General features: G+C 39.6%; 2 protein-coding genes and 1 non-coding gene across 8 annotated transcripts in view; 2 read left to right on the top strand and 1 right to left on the bottom strand.

Moving 5' to 3' along the window:
- LOC119630477 (uncharacterized) overlaps nucleotides 1-18,818 on the top strand; it is a 38,509-nt gene extending 19,691 nt beyond the window's left edge. For 2 of the 3 annotated variants that reach the window (XM_062675814.1, XM_062675812.1), the window contains 4 exons: nucleotides 1-17,783; nucleotides 17,889-18,117; nucleotides 18,203-18,309; nucleotides 18,422-18,818. The exon at nucleotides 1-17,783 is cut by the window's left edge. The gene's annotated coding sequence lies outside the window, so the exon portion shown is untranslated. The remainder of the gene's footprint in view (nucleotides 17,784-17,888; nucleotides 18,118-18,202; nucleotides 18,310-18,421) is intronic. The other variant, XM_062675813.1, reaches the window with a different exon arrangement.
- Mir3325 (microRNA mir-3325) lies at nucleotides 5,390-5,521 on the top strand. The gene is given in 1 exon segment (NR_107605.1): nucleotides 5,390-5,521. It is a non-coding gene; the product is annotated as a microRNA mir-3325 (primary transcript).
- Nucleotides 15,982-19,529, bottom strand: part of LOC134198650 (putative nuclease HARBI1) — a 17,430-nt gene continuing 13,882 nt past the window's right edge. For all 4 annotated transcript variants that reach the window (XR_009976520.1, XR_009976521.1, XR_009976523.1 and 1 more), the window contains 2 exons: nucleotides 17,528-19,529; nucleotides 15,982-16,411 (listed from right to left, as the gene is read on the bottom strand). The gene's annotated coding sequence lies outside the window, so the exon portion shown is untranslated. The remainder of the gene's footprint in view (nucleotides 16,412-17,527) is intronic.

The following is a 19,529-nucleotide window of genomic DNA, read 5'->3' as shown; positions in this document are numbered from 1 at the left end:
CAAAGATATAAAAGACGCAATTATAAAAAAACAAGTTAAAACATGGCGAAATAAACAGCTACATGGACAATTCCCTATAAAAGTACTAGACCAGGCCAACATAGATACCGAACTTTCATTTAAATGGTTAAAGAAGCAACAGATATCTCCCAGCATAGAATCCTCAATATTTGCGGTGCAGGATCAAGCTGTTATGACACGACAACATCAACGGGCATACTAAAAGAACCAGTAGATGGAAAATGTCGCCTATGTGCTAGCAAAGATGAAACCACGCAGCACATCATATCAGGATGCGAAAAACTGGCTGGGACTTATTATGTCAAACGTCATACATAATAGCCTGGTCCAATACGTCTACTGGTGTCTAGCCAAGAAACACAAAATAGAAGTTTCCGACCTTTGGTGGAAGGAAACACTCACTCAGCCACAAGTCAAAGAGAACGAATCCACTAAAATCTTATGGGAGATGCCTGTACAAACCGATGTCACCGTAACGCACAATAGACCTGATATAATTTATATTGATAAAACCAACAACAACACATTCCTAATTGATATTCCTGTACCATCCGATTACAACATAGGTGCTAAAGAAATTGAAAAACTGAGCAAATACCATCTTTTGAAAACTGAAGTCAGTCGTTTGTGGAATACACAAACGTCTGTCATCCCAATAGTCGTTGGCGCTACCGGGGTAGTAGCTAAAAGTATTACAAGATACCTAAATAAATTGGACAGCAACATTAACATTGGTATCCTACAGAAACAGGCAGCTATTCACACATCAATTATACTTAGTAGGGTGCTTGGAGACAGTATTCGTACATAACATACAAGAACACTTCACACAAAACACGCCACGACCGCCAGACATACAACAGCCACTCAACACACAACATTCATCAAACACACAAAATTCAACAGACACCACTCATACAACGGCAACACAACAGCCAATAACGCAGCGAGGAGGACGACGAGGAGGACGACGGGGAAGAAGAAGAGGCACTACTCACGCACAGTAACACACGCTAGGGTTCTCTACATCATTTAGTCATTTTCTATTCTTTTTTTTTCACATAAAATATCATTAAAATTTTGGGGTATAGCAAGTCGAGGAAGAAAAACTGAATAATATAATATAATAATAATAATTTATCTCTTTTGATACCGAATGGTCAAATCTCTCCGCATCAGCACACCCGTACCACGCGTATTGGCGTTTCTGAAATTGTCCAAGCCAAGACGCCTGGCTGATTGGGGTGTATCCGCGCATCCTACCCCACCTGTATACGAGGTAGCACTGTCTCAGATATGACGACATTGGGGTTGTTATTATTTGACGTGTTTTTTTGCTTTCCTCCTTAAATGCGACTTTGCAAGTGTTTCCCTCTTCTAGTGCCATCGCGTACAAGTCCACGTTCTCACGTAATCCGCCCTCCGGGTCTAGGATTCGCGAAAACGCCCACGCCTACTTTGACCTAAACTCCTCTCCAAAAAAGTGTACTTTCCTCGCGCCCCCACTTGTCCCCCACCTCAGCACGTCTGAGCAGAACTCAGAGAATGATAGGTGTGGTTTAGCAGGGTTGGGAACTCCCCCCCGATCTATTGCTCTGTCCAAGTATGGTTTCAGCACCTCAAAGTTCCCCTCGCTGTGACCGGATGTCCAGGTCGATATGTCGTTGATTATTTGTTGTTCTATCCAAGGGCTTTGTCCCCCCAAATTCTCCAAGTGCATCAGTAGTGCGTATGCGGGACCATCAGAAAACACTCGTGGGAATGACCATGCTGACAAACATTTGATAGTTTTCCTGATGAAATCGTCGTCGCATCCACCGGATGCGTCGAGTATGCCCTGTTTTTTTCCGTAACGAGAGTAACCTCTTGATTTTGTACAGTATTCCATTCAACGTTCAGGCAATGATGTGCTGCCCGGCTTTCTGCAGTATTTGTATGTATAGATAGGTATAATCCCAGTGCGTATGATGTGCCGCTGAGTGGGAAGTCGGGAGGCACGCGCATCCTGAAGCGCCTCAACTTATCCAGTGACTTGACGTTGGGTAGAAAAGGGGGTTCAACGTTAAACATCTTAGTGCCCAATTCATCGTCAAGGCGCACTGAATACAATGTGGCGCCGCGTGGAATTATGGTGGAGGACAAACATTTAAATGCGTCTCGCATGCCCCGCCTAATTGTACCAGCCCATGACCCTGGGTTTCCTGCTTTCCCCAGGCCAGCTGGGATACCTGTGTTTGATATGTGTTGTTCTACTCTTTCTGTGGGTCTGAAGGACCGTCCTTCGCGGAGGACGCGTCGCCCAACGTCTTCTTCGGGATTGGGTCCTCCACCGGGGTGGGAGCGACTGGGGTCTTCACTGGAGGGTTGGTCTCCTTCGCCACTGGTTTCTGATTTGGCATCACCGTCCCACCATTGTCGGAAGTCGCTACTAAGTCTTCCCCGTCTAAAAAACTCTGTTGGTGGATCCGGGTAGGACAGAGGGGATGTGTCGAGCACCTCAGATGAGGTGGTTTTTCCGATAAGCATGTCGTTAACAGTGAGGAAGCTCCCCTCGCTCTTCGTGTTCAAGTAGTGGTATTTGACGCTCATACACAACACGTTAGAGGAGAAGAGTGCTGCGTTGGTGTCGGGGTCAAGGTGTTGTGAGGTTAGCATCTGCCAGTTGCCCACGGATGATATCACCGCAAAGTTTCCCGCTGCCCCATGCAGCACCGTAGTGATTGGGGCTTTCTTCCTAGTACTCGCCGTTGCGTGGATCATTGGACGTGTTGCACTGTCCCAAGTGTCGCGTCAAGTAGTGCAAAGCCTCCCAATCGGGCGCAATTGATAAATAATTGATTAAATAAATTGATAAAATAAATAAAGTAGTGCATTTTATAGACGTAGCAGTTCCTAACACCAATAATATACAGAAATCAATAGCTGAAAAAGTAAATAAATATACAGAATTAAAGGAAGAAATTTTAAGAATCTGGAAAATGAACAAAGTCTACATTGTACCACTGGTGCTATCCAGTACAGGCGTTATACCTAAACACCTACTCCAATATTTAAAAATATTAGACATAGCAGATAACACGAACATGACCATGCAAAAAGCCGCAATATTAAACACATGCCGTATAGTCCGTCAATTCTTGCAGGAAGACCTAAATATTCTGCAAGAAGAGAATGAAGCTCACTTGGCTTAGGCCCGTGATTTTCATTATACCGAAATATCTTGAGTATTTCGAGAAACACAATACAAAAAATATATAATAATAACAATAATAATGTTTTTATTGCAAGTAACCATGACTCATATAAATTGTTAATAAGACTTAGACCTATGTTAGTAGTTATATTTACATCACAATGAATTACTGTCGTAACATCCCATGGGAGATGGCACCACAGCGACCCATTTATACACAGTCCAGCCTGCTTGCGATCATGCTCAGGATACTGTTGGAGCTGGCCCTCACTCTGCTTACAGAGATGCACACCTCTTACGCATGGTAGCGTAAAAACAATCTATGTGCGCGTCTGCAAACATCCCTGATGTTTTAATGATGGTATAATGACTCGTAAATATTCATTTTCGATTGGCCTTATACAAAATACGTTTGTTCTCTTTCGAAATTATTAATTTTTTGTTTAATTAACTATTTTTATTAGTTGAATATATGTATGCAAAATATGTGTACTCCGCATGCGTCAACTATAATGCTTAAACTTTCTACGCGGTTTTAATCGTGAAAAAAAAAACAATTGTAAATCCTGAAGGAGCAATTAATTGGCATACAATTTAATTTAAAAAAAAAAATTAAATGAAATTATGTGCATACTCGTAAAGTTTAGACCAAATATATGTTTTCCATGTCCTCCTACCTATCGTTATGAAGGTATAAAAAATATATAAGTCAATATGTTCATTATTTCTCTTTCAAGAGATAATGTAGGTATGTCGGCGCGTGTTTTTATAAACCATTAGTTCATGACTAACGAAGATGGGACGACAAACAACAGGTGCAAGCATTCATCGAAAACAACACGTGCAAGATAAGAGTCGTAAACAACATCGTCCCACCACGATACCTTGCTATAAAAACGCTCCGTTGTTGTCTCACGAGCTCAGAAGCAAGCGAGTCGCCGTGTCAGACGGAACGCTCCTGCGTAATATACGCTCTGAGTTGATATTTCTGGTTTTATTGACTTACGAAGATCACCCGCTTACCATGTCGCTACCCGAAAGTGGAAATACTCCAACAGGTATACATTATAATAACTCTTTTACACAGACGAAATTATGTACCTAACATTAGTAAAATAACAATTTAATAATCTTTTTATAGGTTATGTATTGAAAGTGTTGGAAAATTATTTCATGTTTTAGCTGAAAAACGACATGGAGAATTATATGCAATACAAGATAATGGGCTCCGTCCGAATTCGAATGAAACCAAACTGTTTACCATCCAAATTCGAATGTCGGGTAGATAGAATACGAAAATTCACTCAAAGTGAACCTCGGCCTGCATTTGTGAAACGGCAAAGACTCTATTATCAAGGAGATTGAAGAGACGACTAAAAATGAGATGGGTGGTGGACGAGCTCACAGCCTACCTGGTGTTAAGTGGCTACCGGAGCCCATAGACATTACAACGTAAATGCGCCACCCACCTTGAGATACAAGTTCTAAGGTTTCAAGTGTAGTTACAACGGCTGCCACACCCTTCAAACCGAAACGCATTACTGCTTCACGGCAGAAATAGGCAGGGTGGTGGTACCTACCCGCGCGGAGTCTCAAGAGGTCCTACCACCAACCTCAGTGAACCTCAGTTCCTATTACATAAGGTACTAGGAAGTTTGTGATAATGATAATTTATCACAGAGTATTATCACTTATTTACTTTAACAGTGAAGGAAAACATTGTGATAAAACCTGCACACCTAAATGTTCTTAGGATTTTCTTAGGTGTGTAGTCCACCAACTAGCACTAGGTCAGCGTGGTGGACTAAGGCCTAAAAACCCTCAATGGTAGTGGACGCTCGTATCCAGCAAGGGAACATATATTGGCTGATGATGATGACTAGGAAGTTACATACTACTACTACTTCTACAGTACACATAATCCATACACATACACATAATCAGTACACATATTAATATTTACAAACTATGAGTTTGTTGGAAATTGCTAACATTATTTCATATTTCCAGATGTCCAGCCACTTGAAAATAGGTGTAGTAATGACAAAGCTATCCAAGTAGCTCCAGCACAGGAACACAAAGCAATTGAAGTTAGTCATGTGGCACAGTATAGAAGTAAATGTGTACATATTAGTACAAGAAATAAAGACTGCACAGCATCTCCTTTTAAGGCAAGGCAAGTGTGTATTGGCCAGATCACCCCTCATTATATCTGAAGCAAGTACAAGTAAACAATCAGTACCAGCAAAAAGAAAACTGTTGTTACTTGAGGACAAATTTGACAGTGATGAGTCAAATACACCAGCAACAAAAGGATCTACTGTTGACTATGAGTTATCTCTCTATATCTCCAGTCCATCAAAGACTTGCACTTCAGACTATAGCTCTTAAAGACTTTAAAAAAGTTGAAAAAATGAATCTGATAATAACTTTATCTAAAGTGAAAAATAAACCACGTTTATATATTGGACTTCCACAAGCATTATATTTCATAATAGGCTTGATTAAGAAACATACCGATGTTTCTGAGCAAAATATAATATACCTAGTCTTGCCATAAATACTGAGACAAAGGAAAAAAAAATCTATTGCAAATAACATTTACTACTTTTATAGTGTGTTAGTTTAATACATAAATATAAAACAATATAAAGTATAAAAAGCTTATTCGAAGTGGTCTCCATTGGCTGCAATACAGTCCTTTAAACGTTGAGGCCAGTTATCAATAGAAGTACATACACATTCTTTCCATGGGAAAAATTTTCACTGCCAATCGTACTGATTGTTTTAGGGACTCCAAATTGTCATGGCGTTTAGAGCAAGCCATACTCTCTTAAGCTGACCATAAATCATAATCCAGCGGATCAAGATCGGGACTAGACGACGGCCAGTCTTCAGCTCTGATGAAGTCCGAAACGTTCGTTTCCAACCAAGACTGCGTAGACCGAGCTTTATGACCTGGCGCCGAGTCTTGCTGGAAGGACCATTCTTGATTATTGAACATGGTGTTGTTAAGGGGCTTCATTACCTTCTCAAGAATGGTATCTTGATACACTTGTGCCGATGTTTTGATACCTTTTTCACCAAAGTATGGCTCAGTCACTCCTTCATAACTAATACCCCACCAAACCATCACTGAAGTGCCCACGTTGCACTCTGTCGACTAATTGGGAAGCTTCCTTAGAGCTTTGAGCATAAATACGGTCATTTTGTTCGTTAAAATGTAGCTCAATTGTAAGAATTTTCTCATCTGTAAACAAAAAATTTCTATGACCTCCCTTTGCGTACCGCTTGTTTCGATTTTACCACCCTATTCTCTTTTAAATTATCAGTTAAGAAATGACCAGTACGTCTCTTATAGGCTGCAAGTCCTAAGTCATCTTTTAAAATACGCGACATGGTTCTAGGTGCTATCTTCATCTCCCGACATAAAATCTTTTGCTTTCGGACAGGATTTCTTCGAATTCTTTCCCTTACTGCTTTGACCACCTTTTTCCTACGAACACTACGTGGACGGCCAGATCTTTTTCTGTCACAAACAGAGGAGGTCTCATTGCACCTATTAATAGCCCGGTACACAAACATTTTACTAATACCAAGCGTATGGAGAGTTTTAAAAATTGCATTTGGCTCCATACCTACTTTGTGTAATGCAATCACAGCAATTCGGTTCTCTTTATCACAGCACTCCATTTTAATATCGCAAAATATTGTACAATGTATTGGCGCCAAAATGAGAATACTCAATGCGCATATAAAAATAACAGATTCCAAATTCAAATGTAATATTTTGTTTATTTTCAATTGTAACAGTGTTTATGGCCAGACTACTTATTAGAATAAATGATGAGAATAAAATTAAATAGGACATTCTCTCAATTGGCTGATGATTTTGATTTATCTGTAAGTCAAGCAAGCAATATATTTTTCAACAAGCTCCTAGAAATTACAAATGTAATTGTAAGACAAAACTTGTTAGACAATTTTCAGCAAAAACTATCAAGTTAAACCTACCTATGCCTTTTTGATAACCAAGTCATATGTATCATTGATTGTTTGGAAATAGAAATACAAAAACCTAAAAATGCCATGTACCAATCTCTAACCTGGTCAAAGTATAAAAAAACCAATACAATAAAATATCTTGTTGCATGCACTCCAGATGGTCTGGTCAGTTTTATTTCCAATGGATATGCAGGAAGGTTAAGTGATATCAACTTGGTGGAAAATAGCAAGTTTTTAGACAGTTTGCCACCTACAAGACGCTTTAATTAAATCCGTAATCCTTACTTATAAATACGAATTTTTGGAAGTATTTTTACTCTTCATTCAAAAACGACTGAACAGATTTTAATAAAACTTCTATGCTGGTCTTCTATGGCTAGCAACTCATTATTATTTTGATTCTGTTTTCAACGAATGTGCTAAATATGGGCTTATATATGAAAAGGAATAAAGATAACATATTTAAATTGAAATATTATATTTATTAAATCACATTCACTTTGTACACATCAATATTTTGTACTCCCGAAAAGGAAAATAGGTATATAGATTGTTTTAGGAATTTAACATTATACTTTTCTGTAAGATTGGAAATGTTATTCTTCCAAAAAGAAACTACATTATCTAACAACTGTGCAACATGCTCGGGATCAAAATCAATACTAATTATAGTGACCTGATAATTTTTTTCAAACTTGCTGCTTCTTACACAAAATTAGCAAGTTTTAGTTTTAGCACAATACATATTTTATGCATTTTAAATTGTGCATAATATCTTTCTGTTATAACTCCATCCTTAGCAATACAATTCAATGCAGTTTCTGTTGTTGGACATTTAATCTCAAATGTGGTTTTCTTATTAATTCCATCTGGCAAGCCAGCAACGATTGGAGTTATATCTGAAATATATAGACCACATTTATCAATTTTCATTCCAATTGACTTTTCCACTGATTTCCGTGCTGCATACTCTAGTTTTTTTCCTCTTAGTATGGCTGGAGTTTCAGAGACTTGCACCCAGGATCATAGCTACCAGTCCCATCGATGGTTTTACAACGACCGACTTCATAGCAGTTTGAGGCTGTAATCCTGCCATACCTTAGCTCGTGCCACAGGCTGCTTTTATCTTGCTCTCTGGTTTCTGTTTTCATTGCCGAAATGTTCTTTTGGTTAAAAACTATGGATAAATTATTTAAGAAAACATCACAATTTTGATGTCCGTAATTAATCATAAGGTGATGCAGCGATAAATTTACACTGTTTTCAAAGTCCATGTTTTAATTTTTCTTCTTATGCATTCCAGCACAAATTCCGATACCACACTATTATTTGGTATCATGTTTTTGAGTATTCTTTTGATATTTGGCTTGCCATGAGTATTTTTATTGAAGATCCCAATGGACAACGAACATTGAAAATTATATGAAAAAATTGTAAAGCTTTTTCAAGAGCTCTGAATCCATATCTTGTTATTATTCTGTGGTTAGCACCTATAGCTGGAATAGTTCGTGTGTAAATTTGACACAAACTATTTGAGCATGAAGTAGTTTCAATAAAACTTGGTGCAGATTCATGTTATTTTTTCCAAAGCTGGATGACGTTATCAATATGGCAATTTATGTAGGGAGAAACCATAATTTTTGAACTATCTTCTTCTAATTTTTTTGTGTCATTAATAGGATGTAAAATAGCCATTCGTTTTTCGTATATTTTCCGTGCATTCTGAAATTCTGCTGGCTTTTCAGACCAGTACCCCTGGCATCGACCGCCTTCTTCACTCTCTCGAGCACCTCGTCGGCAGTCTCCTGATTGCGTTCGAGGGTGACCGCCATCGAGTGAAGTGCCGGTCGACGCTCGGGCTTGACTGCTGCTGCGACGCTAGCCTAAGTCCTAGGTTCGCATGGTTGCTTACTTTTTGCGACCTCAGTCACTGTTTCTTTGACCGCCGCGATATCCCCCGCAATATTTTCGAGTTTCTCATAGAAAATAATCTGGGAGCGATGAGCGATCCTGACGGCCTCTGTCGTATGGTCAATGGCCGCTTTAGCGTCGTCGATTTTTTCGCCAATCTTGCGGACGATGTCATCGTCTTGGAACCTGATATGGTCGTCGAAGCGAGCTAGCATTCTCTTCTCCAGTTCGTTCAGTCGCTGTTGTACCTGATTCTCCACTTCGCCCAACTTTTCTAAGCTGTGAAAGTCTTTTTCGGGCGATCTGGCTGAACGGGGCGACCGTGTTTTGGTTGCTGCTGCTTCCAAACTTGTCACTCGCTTGCTTATTTCAAATAAAATACGGAGGCACTTATCGGACTGCCCCTCCAGGAAGGTCTTTATGTCTTTCCTCATTTGAGGGTATTCTTGGACTTTACATGGAATGTCCTCAAAGGTCTTCATCACCTCCTGGAGGAGCGCGTCACTCGGTTTCACCGCGTAGTCCTCTATATGCTTATTATAAATCGCCATATTGTCCAGCGATCTCCTTTTCCGGTCAGGTCTCCGGATAAAAGTTTTTGCAGCGTCCTGCGCTGGTGCAGGTGGAGTTGAAGTGGGCCACTATTTTATTACCAATAGTGGCGTTTGCGACCACATACACAACAAAGTATTGATAGAAAGCGAGAGTGGAATACCAAGGGATGTTAAGGAATTAATAAATGAGGAACAGTCATTTAAGGAGCATGTAACGGTAAGCGTTACACTAACCGTTAGCCACAGTGGAGAGTACAAGTTCTCAGAATGGCGCCTTTAAATAAAAAGAATGAAGTGCAGTCACAACAATAAATATATTAAACTAAAGCACATAAATACAAAATAAAAGAAAATAACTATATAAAAAAAGAACACTTAAAATACTTACCTAGATTGTTCAAAAGGTTAACACAGTTACAAAATTAAAGAGGGTAAATCGCCTGATAGTTGTGCATCGAAATATTACAGTTAAAGAATGACACGTATCTTTTAAATTATGGTGATTAAGAAGACTAGGATCCTGGGGTCCATCAATGATACTCTAGTTCTTTGGCGTCAGTTGAAAAGTATTAGGATCAGAATTTGATTCCGCGAAGTTACGGGACGTTCCACGGAGCGTATTCCAATTAAAATAAAAAAGTCTCGCTTGACGGGACTATTGGAACCCTATAATGCATTAATTATTCATAGTAAGTAACAAGAAACATTACAGCTTGAACATATGAAAAATTAAAGTCTTACCGATATCACAAATCAGGCACTAATAATTAACTTGAATGTGTAATATTTGTATACAGTTAACTATGAGTTTGTTCTCATGACCTTTCCTTCAACTATATGGCGCGGCTTCTGAATGAGTGGTTATAGCGGTAGCACGCCCTTTTATACAAGTGCGAACAAACGATGTCCCGATGCAGCGCGTTCGCATGCGCGAGCCGCTAGTATCAGAGCTCTATCTCAATGCAGAGCACGCCAATTCACGGGTCGCTTTAAAACTATGCAACTAACATTAAGGTGTTACAAAGCACGCGAAAAAAATATGACTTAAATTGCCAACATCAGCGCCGCAATCACACATATTGTTATTTATTGACTATACCCAATCTAGCCAAATAAGATGGAGTGCAAACTTGACCCAGTCTCATCCAGATTATGATAGTAGTATAACGTGTCTGTGTCTGAGGGTGTCCCTGGTATGCTGATGTTACATGAGGCCGAGTCGCGTCACTCCCCAAAAGGTGATCTATGGGTCGAGAGACACGGGGCAGAGTCGCACCACTTCTAGACACGTCACCACCGGTAGACAACCGGTGAACAGGAGACTCGGTGAGGAGGATCTCAGGGCGCCACCACTTACCGTTCTGGGAGACTCACGCCAATAAATAACAACAATTACAATATAACACTTGTGTTTATTCACTACAAATAACACAGATACATTAGTTATAATAGTTCACAAAGATTTATTTAGTGGTAAGGTACTAGTGGTTAGGTTACATGTGTGTCGGTAGGTATACCGAACACACGAGAAAGTAATCAATGAAAATGAGATTAAAATTAAAATACTATAACCAATGACGGTTTCACCAGTTTAGTTCACAAATGGACGATGAAAGTTCACCGGATTTCTTCCCAGCAACTGGGGTTGCTGGATCCGAGCTAGGTTGTGTATGCAGGTGTGTTCTTGGTCTACTGTAGTCAAGTACTCTTTCTAGGATCGCCTAGCCAGAGCATCTCGCTTCCGGCAGCGTCCACGCAGAAAGGTACTGCGGGATCTCGAAGGTGGTCTATAGGTCACACTCCGCACCCTAACTGATGTGCATATAATGTACCAGTTATTAGGACCTACACGATAAGACAAAGTGGTGTTAACTTCTAATTAGTTAAAGTTTGTGGACACAGTGTGGAGAATAAATTATGAAACACTTACCCTGGTTTAATATAAGACACCAAGGAACTATTTAATTGACTCTGGTAAATGCGTAAGAATACTTTCACCTCGCAGCTCGAGAGATATTGATAGAAAAAGGACTTGGACAAAGTGACTTGTCCTTTTATATGAATAGTCTTACGGTTCTCGAAGATACCGCCTATAGTGCTGTGCTAATCTCACCTTCAAACCACAGACAAGATAGCACAGTCGACGCCATACAGCGTCGAGTGAGAGAACTAAGCAGTTTCATAATCATATTATTTCCCCACACTGCGCCAAGTATACGCTAGATGGCGTTAATTTCTAAAAAAAATTAAATTCAATTTTTCTAACGTTACAGCAGTTGTGATCTTACTAAATCTAAAACTGTAATACTAAGGCTTGGTAGAAATTAAAGTTCGAATTTGAGCATAATTCTTTCCTTTATTTTGACTAGAAATAGCACATGTTTGTCCCCAAGATTCGCGCAGATCTGAATTTGGAAGACACAAAAGATCATTTATGTAGTTTTACTATGGATAAATATCTCCACAATCCACGGCATCATTGGCAAGTTTACAGCATCATTGACAGCAAGTTCGTTGCCAGAAATACCTATGTACGGTTTGCACATATCTAACTAATACGTGGACACGCCGTGCGTCGTCATTGTGGTGTCAGGTTATTTTATTATATTCTTAGAGCAGTGCACTTAGCAACACGCACTCGTTAAGACGTTACCATCTGTGCTTAACCGACATAATAAAGGTGCTCAAACAACATACTTAGTTTACTCTTCGGAACTCAACAAAACTTCCCCTTGGACCCCAACAACCTACGTGACTAGGAATCCAGGCAAAAATTACATCGAATCCTTTAAATCTGAAATCCTTGAATCCTTGATGAATGCATCTGAAATCACTCTAGGTGAGCTGCATTCACTTCATGTTGTCATAAGGGTAAAGCAATATTACCATCCTTAAGTCAAAATGAATATTTTAAATCATTGTGCAATAGACTTATTTGAAATTAACCTTCAATAAAAAGGGAAGTTGTTCAGGCCAGTGCCTCCAATTATTTTAATAGCAATGTCAAAGATGCTAGCCTTCTATGGCGCTAAGCATCACAGTTTAATAACTTAATGTATTTCACTATCATTCGTCCATTCACTACCCGCTCTTCAAGCACGCTGTACATCTCCGTTTAAATATATAAGAATAATATCAAGTGCTGGAGTTTTATTACCACAAGAAACTCCCTTATGTACCACAAGCCGGTACATAAATTGGTGGTCCATGAGGGGAACGAAGCTGCGACAAATTAACGAAGAAATCACGGGACACCCTTGGTTGTCAAGAAGATTGGAATTTTGAAGATTTTCGTTGGAGACTCAGAGGAGACTCAACGAGCCAAGTTATCAGGACTTCAGTGGTCAGTGGATTAGCTAAAGGTTCACGCCGGGAGCTGCGGTCTGCGAAAAGATAAGTGCCCTTTCCTTGCCAACCTACCCTCATTAAATGATGTAATGAGATGTACAGCGTGCTTGATCAACGGGTGGTGGCCCATGAGAGGAACGAAGCCGCGACAAATTAAAGAAGAAATCACGGGACTCCCCTTGGTTGTCAAGGGCATTGGAATTTTGAGGATTTTCGTTGGAGACTCAGAGGAGACTCAAGGAGCCAACTTATCAGGACTTCAGTGGTCAGTGGATCAGCTAAAGGTTCACGCCGGGAGCTGCGGTCTGCGAAAAGATGAAATTGTGGCATTATTCTGCCACGGCTACCTGAGTGCGGACCTGCGCGCTAAAATCAGCTGATGCGTGCGCGCGCCAATTAGGAGCTAACGCGTGGCCGCGTTATCGCAAGTAACGCCGGGCTGCTGCGCCGGCAGTCCGCCACAAAGCCTCGTACTAATCGCGCGTTTCTCTCACTATTGTAATTTCACATATTTGTTAGTCGTTTGTTTTGTGTCTCGTTAATTTGTTAATAATCTGTAGTGTATCGTGTTGTCGTAATTTACAACTATTTTCCGTATTGTTTTATTTAATATACCGACATCGTTTCTGCTTGTGGCCGGACGCCGTTCGGGTTCGATTCCTGAACGTGTTGAGTCTGTGCTTATATGAGCGTGTGTGATATTATGCAGGGTGATAATTATTAATAAGACACGACAGTTTGCAACCTGTTTATTGGGCGACGACTCGACACAGACTGTCTCAGCTAAGTCGCTACATCACTCCCCCCTTAAAAATAAGACATAAAATAAAAAAATTATTACAAAAAATAAGAGTAAAATGTAAAAAAGTATATAAGACAATGTAAAAAAATAATAGTGTAAAAATCATAACTTTGTAACATTATTCATTGATTAACAAATAAGAAATACAAAATAAAAGCAATCCTATTTAAAAACATTTTTAAACTTCAAGTCATTTGTAGCACTATTTCACAAAGGAGAAACCCCATTTTGGGCCTAAGCGTTACACGAATGGGATATGTACCAAAAAATTCGTCTATTTTGCTTGATTAACCTATTAAAATCTTAGCTTCATTGACAATGGCCAAGTGTAGAAAATAAGTTGAATTCAATTTTTTGTTTTAAACAATCTTTGTAAACATCTGCAACACTTATTTCAATATACGTAACTAGCTCCACAAACGTGCGGATTAGAATTAGAACATCCATAAAATAGGATCGATTTAGTGGAAATCAAGTGTAAAAAATAATTAATACTCTTTTGCTTAAGGATAAATGACTGTTTTTATAGGTATTTTAATCAATGTAAATAGAGTATGGCCATCGAATCGTGACACAACTACTTACAATGGCGGCAATTCAAAATATCCACAACCGACAACATTAAATATAGCATGAAAGGGTAGTTTTGCATTTTTATATTAATGTGACTATGCCATAGAAAAACACAAATGTATCAAATCGTGTTATGTTATCTTTAATGTTGCCAACTGAAGATATTTTGGATTTTGCCGTAAAGCAGTAGTAATGCGTTTCAGTTTGAAGGGCGGGGCAGCCGTTGTAACTATACTGAGACCTTAGAACTTATATCTCAAGGTGGGTGGCGCATTTACGTCGTACATGTCTATGAGCTCCAGTAACCACTTAACATCAGGTGGGCTGTGAGCTCGTCGATGGGTATCTAAGCAATAAAAAATAAAAATAAAAAAGGCATGAAATAAAATGAAATGAAATGTGATGAGATAATATTATGGGAGCACGTAATGATTTATATTTTATATAATTTATATTTTATATAAAAAAGTTATCAGTTAAATATAGTTTTTCATATAAAAAAGTTTTCATTAAAATTAAAATAAGACTGACCTAAAGGTCTTAGTTACCAGGTCATAAAATCCCTTAAAAAAATCATTTCGTGCGCAGCGCGTTTCGCATTACGTTGTTTTTAATTTTTGGCTTTCGTTCGTTTTCGTAAACAACCTAACGCGCGATTTCTCGTAACAGGTTCCATTTTTATTTTAAAGCAACCTGTGGCTGCAACAGGTTTCGTAAAAAATTACTCATCTTTAGTAGGAAACAGCCTCAAAAATATCGTTTTTATTAAAATATCTCGAACAATAAACATAACCTAAAATGTAAACATTGTCTGATTTTACCAATTTGGCCATTGCTGGGAGACCTGAAAATTGGGCTCATGAAACCTTCTTAGGTATTGTAACTTATGCCCAAATTCTAGCACTGTAACGCCAGGCCCAAGTTTGTATGGATTTCGGGTTTGTCCTTTCCAACTTAGTGGCTGGTTTTGCAACGCTGCCTGGTTCTTGGGGTCGCCGAAAGCTCAACCTCGTGTTCGCGCTCTGCGCTCGGTTCGGGATATCCGTAATTTGCTTCGTGAACCATTTTTTACACTCTACCGGCATCCTCTGTACAGGATACAGAACATGACTATTTCTACAAGGATAATACCTGTTATCCCCACCAGAGCAGTTGTATCTGTCGTAGTAACGCCACCTTGGTTTACTAAAACTTCCTCTTTTGATGACTGGTTACCCATTTTAATTTGTTAATTTATAGAACGTGTTATTTATTTGCCTTATGAATTTAGAATGTCTACAATTTAGTAAATTATTATAATTAATTTATTGCGAAATACTTTGTACTGTGCAAAAGATATCGTTTTTCTATTCACCTACTTATGCCCGGTTCCAAAAAATAACGAATCGTCATTGTATTATAACAACTAATCGTAATCATGCTACCAATACGTAGGCGTATATTAGCGTTCCACAACTATTTTACTTGCCGCGTTACCTACGAGCATCCGTTGGCGCGCTGCTTACTAACGAATCCCTCTGCGTTTCGTTAATGCAAATGATTGTGTCACAAAGATCCTTTAAAAATAAAAACTCTTTTCAAAATACATAAGTTTTTATTAGTATTTTTACATAAATATTTTAAAATAATATAAATTAATTGTAATTCATCACATGTGTAATTTTATTTGAACATTCACAATTTAAAAACAGTTACTTTAGTTTTAACTGTAATGTGAACAAAACGCCATGAAGAGACAAAGGAAACGCCAGATGTCGGCCGGACCGCGCCAAAATACCAAAAAAATTGTGTTAGCGTCGTACTTTGTTGTTCGTTTATTTCATTACAAACTGATAAATTATCACTAACGTACCTTATTTTAGTGTCCACTATCTAGTTTATAATATTGTTAAATAATTTTTAGCTTAAACTTACATAAAACTGCTAAAAATGGAAGTGTTTCCGGTAAGTTATCCGTGTTCAAATATTGTGGATTAAATGTTTTCTAATCGTGTAAAAAAGAACCTTTTTTTTTTTTTTTTTTTTTTCGGGTAGAGGGCCGAACCTCCTACGAGGTCCCCGCGCAAAAGGGGCGCGCGGGGTATGTGAGACTCAACGATCTGCATGGTGTTGTGAGCAGACCGCGGGCCCAAGGATTTTAGGACCCACCCACTAAACGACTCCCCTGCACTCTTACACCCGACGTCCGATCCCCTCCGAGGTCAGAACCCGGATGAGGTAGGGGGGCTACCGCGGTCAACACTACAACCAGACGGCGCGGCTCACCCCAAGGACGCCCAGCCGACGGAGCCTTCGAGGCGAATCGAAGGCTCTGAAACGTCGGCCGTCTCGGTACGGCAGCCCGTCGGGCCGCCCAGACGGTGCCGCTGGTGTCCCGGAATACCCCGCTGGACCAGAACCAGCCTGCCGGGTCGGGACGCGATACACCGTCGACCGGTCGCTCTAATCACTCCACGGCGGCGCGCTAGAGTGCTGGTAGCGCGCCGCACGGCCTCACCCCCTCAGGTCGCCCCTTGACCTTCACCGGGGGGAGGCCGCCACCTACAGGGGCCGGGACGTACGGGCGTATTCCCGCCTCCGGCCCCCGGCTCGACGGCGACGGATCGGTGCGGAAAGGGAAGAGCTCTCCCTCTCTCGCTCCGCCGCCTCCTTCTGCGATATGGTGGACTCGCAGAAGTCGAGCATCGCCTTCCAGGACGCCTCGCTGCCGAGCATCGTAGCCACGACGCGCGGCAGCGAGAGGTCCTCTCCAATGACCGCGACGAGGGCGGCGCGTTGCTCGTCAAATCCAGAGCAACGCGCCAATGTGTGTTCCGCTGTGTCTTCCTCGTCGCGGTCAGCGCAGTGGTGGCACTGCGCCGTCGGTTCCCTTCCGGCTATTTTGAAAAGGTACCGGCCAAAACAACCATGGCCGGTCAACATTTGCGTCAGCCGGAAGGTGAGGCATCCGCGGTCGCGGCCCACCCAGTCCGCGAGAACCGGGCGGACCGCCTCGACGGTACGGAGGCCGGCCGACGGGTCCGCCAAGCGGCGAGACCACGCCTCCAGCACGGACCGCCGAGATTGGAGCCTCCGCGCTCGAACTACTCCTTCGCCGGGGCGCCCTTCCCCCCTGTGTACCTACCAATTTCTTGGATGGAAAGGATGAAGTTGCATGTCTCATAGAGATAATAGAAGGCAGTCCTATAATTACGAGCAAGGAAACCAACGCCACTACCAACAGACTCAAAAAGAAGCATGGGTGGCCCTTACGGCTGCCTACAATGCCAAGTGTGGCTCCTTCCCCAAGCAGAAGGAACAGCTCAAATTAAAATGGGACAATTTGAAAAAGATGGCCCGAAAGAGAGCACAAAAAGTACGAATGAATAGTCTAAAGGTAATCATTATTATTTTTCGAAGTACAGGTTTTATGCCTTAATTTAATATACATTATAATGCAGAAATTACAATAAATAATATGTATAATTTTTATTTTATACAGACTGGTGGTGGAAAACCTGACTTCATCCCACCAGATGAATTGTTAGAAAAAGTAACATCTCTTTTGGGGTCGACCTGCACTGGGTTCGATGTCCCTTTTGGTGGTGACGGATTAGGCGTTGGTATGGTGCTGGAATTGGAAGTCGGTGGGCTTGAACTTCAGAACCAGTCGGATCATTGTGAACCCGAAACTGAAGGGAATGTGGTTCTGTGTCCAAGTCCAAAAAGAGGTAACATTAATTAATTATTAATATGGATTTTTGATGCTTTATTTATATAATATATTAATTCTTTTTATGAATAATATATTTTCAGACAATAAAACAAAGCACCATGTGAGGTGCAATTAGAAGACCAAAGATCATTTACACCAAAAAAATTTTTCGGAATGCAGAGCATGTCTAAATGCTTGCAAACCAAAGGTACCTATATATTAAGTAAAAATTATAATAATAATAAATACTTATTGCAGTACTGAGACAATTCAACATTTCTCTTCATGTGTTCTTATCTAAATTACTTTTTCAATTCCAGCAAGGAAGAAAAAAGACGCAAGAGATGATGGGCGCCTTGAACTAAATCTTGCTATGGCCAAATATTATGAGAAGGCTGAAAAATTAGATTTAGAAATTCAGCTGTTAAAGAAAGAAATTTCAGACAAAGATAACAATAGTGCTTAAAAAGTACTTAGAACTAGCAACTGAAATTCTAAATTTAATTTTTTAGCCTTATTTTAATATTAACCATATCCATTTTTTATATTAACTAGTTTTTTTACCCTTTAGTGCCATGTTATTAGGAATTAGGATAAGTTTATGACAATTTTTTTTTTAAATTGTTAAAATAAGGCAAAGATAAAAATTGTATTTTCTTTTTGTATTTTATAAAATTGTATTTGTATTTAAAAAAGATAAAAATTGTATTTTCAATTTATTTTATTTTATTTACTAATTTTAAATACCTACCTAGTTTGTTTTAAAATACTAGTTATAATTATAGACAGATCAGCATATCATGGCACATTAGGTGCATAGTAGTAACTATCGCCTATTTACTCAAAAGCATCAGCGCTTATCAAAAGACCTGCCATTTTGCCCTATAAACCAGAAGAAAGTATTTATTACTGTTACATAAAAATATGGTGGTATTGTGGCGATTTATATTTTAGGGGTAGAGCAATGAATGTGCATACCAGGATTAAATCACACGACATAAAACCTTCACATTTCCCTTTAATCAAAATTTCCTTTAGGTATATCAATATACAATATAACCTACTATTAATAACTGATAATTATTATAAACCTACCTAAGGGTCGGAAATAATTTTTACATCTTGCACACACACATCATGGTCAGACCTTTATGATAGGTTAACATCAATCTCCCTGACATTACATTAGGATCAGAAGGATGACTACAACAGGAAGACTATAACTAACGTCTATTTCGTTATTGTTTAAACTGTACAATACCAAGCAAAAAATGCAGTAACAGCCTATAATGCATGTCCTTCCTAACTTTAAGCAAATCAGTTAAATCTTATGTGTAGGTACTTAAACATATTTAGTAATTTCAGACCATACAACTTGTAAGCAAACTTAATTGTAGATACTGTTCTGAAGAGTTCAATCCTCATAAA

This window comes from Bombyx mori, chromosome 24 (assembly GCF_030269925.1).
Source record: "Bombyx mori chromosome 24, ASM3026992v2".
In the NCBI taxonomy this organism is placed as follows: domain Eukaryota; kingdom Metazoa; phylum Arthropoda; class Insecta; order Lepidoptera; family Bombycidae; genus Bombyx; species Bombyx mori.
Note: the sequence above shows the minus strand (reverse complement) of the source record. Positions and strands in the feature narration are given on the sequence as shown.